Source organism: Coccinella septempunctata, chromosome 3 (genome assembly GCF_907165205.1).
Source record: "Coccinella septempunctata chromosome 3, icCocSept1.1, whole genome shotgun sequence".
Classification (NCBI taxonomy): Eukaryota; Metazoa; Arthropoda; class Insecta; order Coleoptera; family Coccinellidae; genus Coccinella; species Coccinella septempunctata.
In genome coordinates this window covers 33,611,858-33,619,984 of record NC_058191.1, presented here as the reverse complement: position 1 = coordinate 33,619,984, position 8,127 = coordinate 33,611,858, and the positions used below count along the sequence as shown (strand labels likewise).

The following is an 8,127-nucleotide window of genomic DNA, read 5'->3' as shown; positions in this document are numbered from 1 at the left end:
TCAGTCTTTGGTACTTGAAATGATCCGTCCACACCAAATCGGTCCCGATACCACCCCTGTCCATCCATCCTCGTACCACTCAACCCTATTCAACTTCACACAATTCAATTACAACCGTCCTCTTCTTCCAGCTGGATCATAACAAAGATCCGAATCCCTGAAAGTACCTGTCCACCTGTGTAAAAGACACCGCGAGTAAAGCAGCGGGCCCAGAACTCCCACTTGCGGCACCCCCAAGCTTGGTTCTCCTAGAGCGCCGCCAACTTCGCGCTGCAGTCGCTCCGTTTACGCGATACCGAATGGGTCGATTGGAAGTGCGCCCGTGACCTCTCTGATAGTGCTCGCAGCCTCTTCATCCCATCGGCAAGAGCTGTCAAGTGAGAACGGAATCGTGCTTGTGTTTTGTTTGTGCATTGTGCGGATACCTGTCCTCTTGTGGATTACTGCCATCCTGACAGCCGGGTACGTTGACATAGAAGATAGAAAGAAAAAAAATCCTATTTGCGTTTTTGCTCTTGCGGTGCGGGCAGACGTTGCGGCCAATTCGGAATTTACAGTAATAGGCGATGTTGCAATGCGAGAATGTGGGTAATTTTTCAACCGAACACCTGGTTCTTCGGCTTCGATGCCGGAGATGAGCCGAGGCGTTGCAGGACCTTTAAATATGCGGAAGTGATTGGCCTCAGATTGCGAGAGTCATCCGGTTCGAATTTCGGATGCTGCGGGAGATTGAGCTCCGCATCAATGGTCCTGTGTTCCCTAAATTGACGGCGAACACCTAAAGTACGGATTTTGGCGATACGTAGGCCGGTTTTGGGGTTGCACCCCTTCAATATCGTTTTATTTCCCCCATTATTTATGTTCTCCGGTTATAATCGATTTTATTTTGGCTCAGGGGATACATTGATATAATTTTTGATCGATCCAAAGTAGGTGCTGCAATTTCCTATCTACCTGGAATTGGAGAACATTTGGACTCAAGAGAGGAATTTGAAAATAAATAGCATTGAAAAACACGATTATCGTGTTTTTATTTCAGAAACAGATGCAGGCCTTCAAAGTCTACCATATTCATTGGTTTTTATGAACACTGAAGCTGTAATCCGCTGTAATCGCTATCTGCCAATATCCTGAATTTACGCCTTATTTCTTAGGAAGGCTGCATGCTGCATAAACCCACCATAAGACAGAACAGTTCCACACTAGAGAATTAGAGACAGTTCTTGAAGCCTTCCTATTCTAAGAACTATTGGGTGAATAGTGATTCTCCGAGTAATTCTCTTTTACTGAAAACTAAGTCACACAGAAACGAGTACTGTTCTGTTGCATCTGCCTTCCTCAGAATTCAGTGTTTACTTTTCGTAAATATATAAGGTAGAAACTATTTTCTGAGTTTCATGTCTTTTTCAATAAAAAGTAATCGAAGTTTTGGACTGGGCATATGTTCACATGAATGCAAAGCGAGATGCCAGATATTTTCTCAGTTCTCTAATATTAAAATATTAGATTTCTTACGAAATAAGGCATAAACCGAGGCATAAACATACCATAAGAAATCAACATCTTTTTATTATGCGCAAAGTACGAGGCATGGAAGCTGGTGGAATTATAATGAAAATTCTATTTTCGAACAATACCTATTTTCTTATGCAAATTTTACGTAACTACTATTCATGCTCTACAACCCCTTCAAATTAATGTCGATCAATATGCACCCTGCTGAGCTGGGGTCATCAAATCGAGCATGAAATACTTGGATAGCTTTTTTTTATCAAAATGCACCCGAACTATCAATGTGTTTTGAATTATTATCGATATTTCGGAATTTCTCTGGAAAATCTGTCTCATTTTTTGGTCGCTAGATTTTAAATTTCTTATTATATCATGGTAAAAGACTCGGTAAAAGACTTCGTAGAACGTTGAAAACGAAATACTATAGACAGATCAACTTGCTTGCATGACGAAATAAAACCCAATGAAACGGTCATTCCTTCATTGATTTATTCAAATTCGAATTTTTTGATAGCTAATAGGCTAACCATTTATGAACGAAACGCATCAAACAGGTGAGTAATGTAACCCTGTTCTTTTCTTTAAAAAAATTTGTTTGGAAACCATTTCCAATAGAAAAAGGCTTTGGGCACATAACCTAAACACGAGCCTAAACTCTAGCCATAACATCAGTGTATTTCCACCTACATATTTCCGATTATCAGCTCGAAATTATAAACGACTTCGAGTGAGTAATTGGATGAATCCAAAACTTTATTATTGGTTACCCAGTGAATTCATGGTAGAAAAAAATTTTTGTGCAATTCCGCTATCCACACGGTTTCTATCTTTCGTTTTTTTGTAATCTAACTATTTTCCTTCCCTTACGTTGAAATGAAAAGTATAAACGACATAATGTTTTCGAGCTATATATCGGATGACGACAGATGACACAATCTTACAGGTGCTGAACGAGATGGATATAACATCTGTGTTCCGAAGAGTATTTTGGCTATAAATTACGTATTACCGCATAGAAATTGTGGGATTACCAGCAAAATTTTCATGAATTACAGGATAAAATAGTTATTAGATAAAGCTAGTTGCTTGGAATACGATCCTTGATCCACAATTCTACAAAATTTATCTACTTACAGTATCTCTTCACCACATACGTAAATTGTGCCAAAAGAGCAAGCAATAGAAGTCTTGTATTTATTCTGAAAAAGGAATTATATTTTTTCATTTAATCAATCTCTTGATCTGTCTGTGGTTAAATCATATCCTATAGCTTGATAATTACAGGATAAATTAGCAGAAGATATTGTTCCATTTCGACGAATAATTCAGGAAATATTATCTCTAAAAGCTTACAGAATTCCTTATAATGATTCAGTACCAATCTAGGTACTAAATACTACCAAGTAAAGCTAACAGGGCCACCTTATAGTTTTAGGTGACTCTACGGGCTTACTAGTTTATTACCCTAGTGAAAGATGTTTCACTCTCCATTTGTTGAAGAAATATTGAGTAAGGAGAAAAAACAACTAAAGCAGAAGAAAATTTCGAAGTACTAACATCAAATCAATTTTTGCATTCTCCAACATTTTCAAAACATTTTCTACATGAAATTAGTTTATTTCATTAAAGACGTCAACTGCTCCTTAATCTATTAATGGTGAACATTCAGGTATGTTTGACAACTGTCATCACCTTATTTTTCAAATTTATTGCTCAAATGTCAGCAAAAAAAGTCAAAAAGTATTTATTTAGAAAATTATGTACAAAGTTGTTAGATAGGCAAGTTACAAATTTGCCTTTGCATTTGGTGGAGAAAGTACAAACAGCATGTATATGTTCACACTGTTGTTTGGAAGGGACATAAAATGTCAGCGCCTTCTAGATAGGCTCAGTAGATTTTTATAATAGACAATCAGCACTAACGGAATGAATAAATTCTTCAGTTGGAAATATCCACATATATACAATTAAGTGATATTCTCAACAAACACATAAATGTAAGGTGCGGAATCAATGGGCGATGAAAAAACTGCTCGGAAAAAATTGCCGTTCGCTTTATTCAAATAACGATTATTTTTCATGTGCTATTCATAGCAGGACTCCTCCCTCAATAATAACCATTCTCAACTGTAGGGAATGATATATAATTGAGATGCAAGTATAATTTCTTACTCTGATGTGCAAGTAACGTTTTTAGATACACGTGTTTCATCAGACGTGAAGTTTCACGAGATATCGGAATGGGATTAATAATTAGTTTTATGTCATGCACGAACAACACCTTGACTGATCGGGTTAATTGTAGTATTCACATTGATGTAGTAATGAATTGTGCAGACAACCTGGGAAATTATTCATTATAACTCTTACGCTACATTTTGGCATCCTTTCAAGCAAGTACAAGCAACAACTATTGTCTATGACAGATGCCCAGCAATCCAAAGTCATGTCTATATAGACGGCAGTAACACCCTTATAAAATGAGAATTCATTTGCGGAAGTTGCTGAAAATTCAAGGCTCTTACTTAATTCCATGGATTTCATGGCCTACTACATTAGCTTTCGAAGTCTTCAATGTATAAAAGAAGAAGAAAATAAATAATGCAAATTGGGAAACCAACCAAGTGATGCATTAACAAACTACAATGAATCTGCGAAAACATTTAAGAAGTGATTCCTTGTTTAAAAATATAATTTTTTTTTGAACAGTCCCTGCTTAGACATATCCCTAAATATAGCACTTAAATTTTATACCTTTTTTATTAGAAACCAAAAAACTGACAGAAATGATATTGAGTAGGTAGACATTCTATGGGAGTAAGAACACAATAAAAGAAAATTTTACAAGAAAATTTTTACCTTAGTCACATTGGATCTCGCATTAGATCATTGAAAAATTAATTTTCAAAGCTTGACTAATTTTGATCAAATAATGTCTCTTATACTTAATTTCTTGCCAATAATAACGGTATTTCAAAAAAAAATTATTAACAGACACGTTGCGTGAGTCGTACCTATTGGTTGTCAGTTTTCTGATTTTTAGGAAGAAATTATTATAAAAATTGCTTTTCAGTCTCGTTTTCAGTTACCATCCTTAGGGGATTGTATCTAAGCAGGGGTAGCTGAAAAAAAACTATATGAAAGACCCACACTGTTTTTTCCTCAGTTTTTTCACTAGTATTCCTTCACACCCTGTGTATTGCGATGCCCTAGGATGTACAGGGTGGGCAAAATTCGTTGTCTACTGAGGGGATCTCGAGAACTATAGCAGCTAGAAGAAAACGGATGACACATTCTCGAGATCTTTTTTCGTGACTAATCCAAATCTGAAAACAGAATCGGCCTATCATTTTAGATTTCGAGTTATAAATAAAAATTGAGATTTTGACGTTTCCGAAAAGTTCTCATAACTTTTTTGTCTTTGAAGTTACCGATCTGAAACTTGAACTTTCTTAGGCACTTTCATACGTAGAATCTACTGACAAAAAGTTTTTGACCAATTCAAAAATATCAAATTCAATAAAAGTTGACAATTAAAAAAATGAAAGTTCACCTAAAGATTCGAAATAAAGAATATTTTGAGCTCATCAGTAGATTCAACGTAAAAAAGTGCCTGTAGAAGGTTCAAGTTTCAGATTTGTAACTTTAAAGATAAAAAAGTTATGAGAACTTTACAAAATTGTCAATCTCAAAAACGAAGTATAGTAGGGGGCTGCGGTTTTCACCATTCTTTGTTTCTCCGAGAATGAACTTGGAAATGTCATCCGTTTTCTTCTAGCTGCTATAGTTCTCGAGATCCTCTCAGTAGACAACAAATTTTGCCCAGCCTGTATATTATCGATAAACATAATTGACATCATTGAAAGGTAGATATATAATATTCCAAGTTGAATTATTTCGAAAACTAACATATTCGCAATTTTTTTGGTTGAATTCAGAAATATTATTATTTTTCTACCCGAGTTCAACTGTTTTGACAGCACCTTTAATAGTCACATTAATAAATTCCTTGAATATCTCAATCCACAACATTATTCACAGCCGAAGTATCTGGAATTTGGAATCTATTGACATTCCATTTCAAGTTGAGGCATGAAAATATCATATATTTTTATAGAAATCGATCTAAATGCAATAAATGAACAAAACGGACCTGTTACCTCTGATGGGATAATTATGGAAAATATTCTAAGCGAAAGTTCGCCAAATTACAATCGAATCAAAAATAAGCGTATCCATATTACCATAATAATAATTAAATTCAGGGCAAACCCAATTCATTTGGTCACAATTACTAGCTGCATAGTCGAAAAATCATTATGGTACAAGATTGACCACATTTTTATTCATCGGACATACACATGAATATACAGTCGAGCTGTGTGAATGCCATTAACAGGGATTGAGCAATCAAGAAGCTTTGAGAGCCTCTTCTATTAGGAGGTTGATGCGATACTTGAAGCACTCTCTTACAAATGAACGACGTAGTATTTATAACAATTTGTCACAGTGGTTGACAAAATCCACTAGTTTAGAATCATCGATATTACCGGATTACTGCACTCAACTCCCATTAGCGTTTATAGTCATATAATAAAAACCTTTTCTGGAAAACTATAAGTACTACTATTCGAGTAAAAACAAAGTGGTAAATTTGTCAATTCCTTGGCGTTTTAGTGTACACGCTCTGAACTCATCGTTGGATATTGCATATAAACAATATTTCAACGCCAAAAATCCATTAGAATCCGGAATCATGATGAATATGTTTTGACAGTGTGTTTTCACCCCCTAAAAAGTCACGAACGGCGGAAGAATGTCTCGAGTAGAGGGGTGAACGCGTAATGAAGACGGAATCTGGGGGGCGTTTTGAGGGGTTGTGAAAGAGGGTGAGATATTCTGCGTTTTGAGGCGAATCCTCATTTCAGGTCGGAAACAAGTTGTCAAATACGCGGATGAAATATTAATTATTTTCAGAGGTATTGATTCGGGATTGGGGGATGTTTCTGTTTGCGTGGAAATATCTGAACTAACTGAAACTCAGTTGTTTTGTGATAACTCAATAGGGAAAAAGAAGCTTAAATGTCCTTTTTCAATATTTCTAACGAAAATTATCAAGACTCAAGGAAATTGCTGAATAAGTAAGGAACCAGATTTATTTATACATCTGAGTTGTCCAAATAAAAAAAAATTGCAGCCAAATATACAGGGTGTTTTCGAAGGTAAATTTGTGATAATGTAGAAGACATCAAAATAAATCATTTCGCCAAAAATTGTCTCTATAAAATATTCCAGATGGCTGAGCTACAACCCCTAGAATTTCGACAAAATTTCATCAAATATCAAGTAAGGGACTTTGGAAGATGTCTCCGGCATCGGAAAAATGAAACAAAACATGAACATAAATGAATGGTTCAGTACTTCCGTGTCTATCTGATTAGTTACATCAGGTCACTTGAAGAAATTGTTGTATCGTGCGATTTGGGTCGAAAAAAGAGTAGACAATTGATACAGTTATCGAAAGTACTAATGTTGAAAAAGTGCTATTATTGTTAGCCTACTTCATACCATTTTTAGGCCGATTGTTGGAGGGTTCGAAGATTGTAGTGACCATTGTGATAGAATTTGTGAATAATTAAGACGAATTTTATTGGTGAGACTGTGAACTACTTATTATTCTATTTTTCTGTCAGTTGGTATCGAAATGAGCCATTTCATAAAATCGTTTAAGTTACTTACAGAAGGTAGAACTCATCAAAATAAGTCCTTCAACCAAAAATTGTCTATATAAAATATCCAAGATGGCTAAGATCTCGGCTAAGATACAACCCCTAGAAGTTCGACAAAATTTCATTGAATTTCAAGTACGGGACTGTGGAAGGTGACTCCGGATCGCAAAAACGAAACAAAACATTGGTATATGGCTGGACAATGAATGGTTCAGTACCAAGTTCTTCGGATTAGATGCATCAGGTCACTTTTGAGAGAATCATTATTGTTGTATCGTGCAATTTAGGGTAGAAAAATGTAGAAAATTGAGACAGTTTCTTGAAAGTGCTTATATTAGTTATAATGAAAAAGTGCTATGATGTTTCCCCATTTCATCCCATTTTTACGACGATTGTTGGCATGTTCGAACAAGAAGATTGTGATGCCCATTGTGAAAAAAAATCGTGAAAAAGTATTATTTTATTTTTCACACTTTTGTCCTAAGTCTTTTCTGTCAGTTGGTATCGAAATGAGCCATTTTATAAAATTGTGTAAGTTACTGAAAATTAATGAGAACAATTCATCACGAAGTTAGTTTTTTCCCAGTGCCTTGCGATAATTCAGATAACAAATGATCTAGGGTAGTATTCGGTGTAGTATTAGGATCTATTTCAGTTTTCAATTTTAATTTTTTTTCAACATTCTCATTTTGAAAGATTTGTATAGTTGATTTTCGGTAAGACGACCTATTTTGACCAGTTATATCTTCTGTTTAGAAAACGCCTCACTTTTAAATACACCGTGTATGATAATATGTATGAAATTTAATAATAAGCCGAGTAAAAAGCCCTTTCTCTGATCAATGCCTACTTTTAAACTGTTGACAAGCCACCTTTGCGGACACAT

At 35.4% G+C, this 8,127-nt stretch overlaps 1 protein-coding gene across 1 annotated transcript in view; it reads left to right on the top strand.

The window, feature by feature from the left end:
- Window positions 1–289: 289 nt before the first annotated feature.
- The window catches only part of LOC123309143 (protein shank), a 131,979-nt gene continuing 124,141 nt past the window's right edge, over window positions 290–8,127 (top strand). The window contains exon 1 of the mRNA XM_044892092.1: window positions 290–462. The gene's annotated coding sequence lies outside the window, so the exon portion shown is untranslated. The remainder of the gene's footprint in view (window positions 463–8,127) is intronic.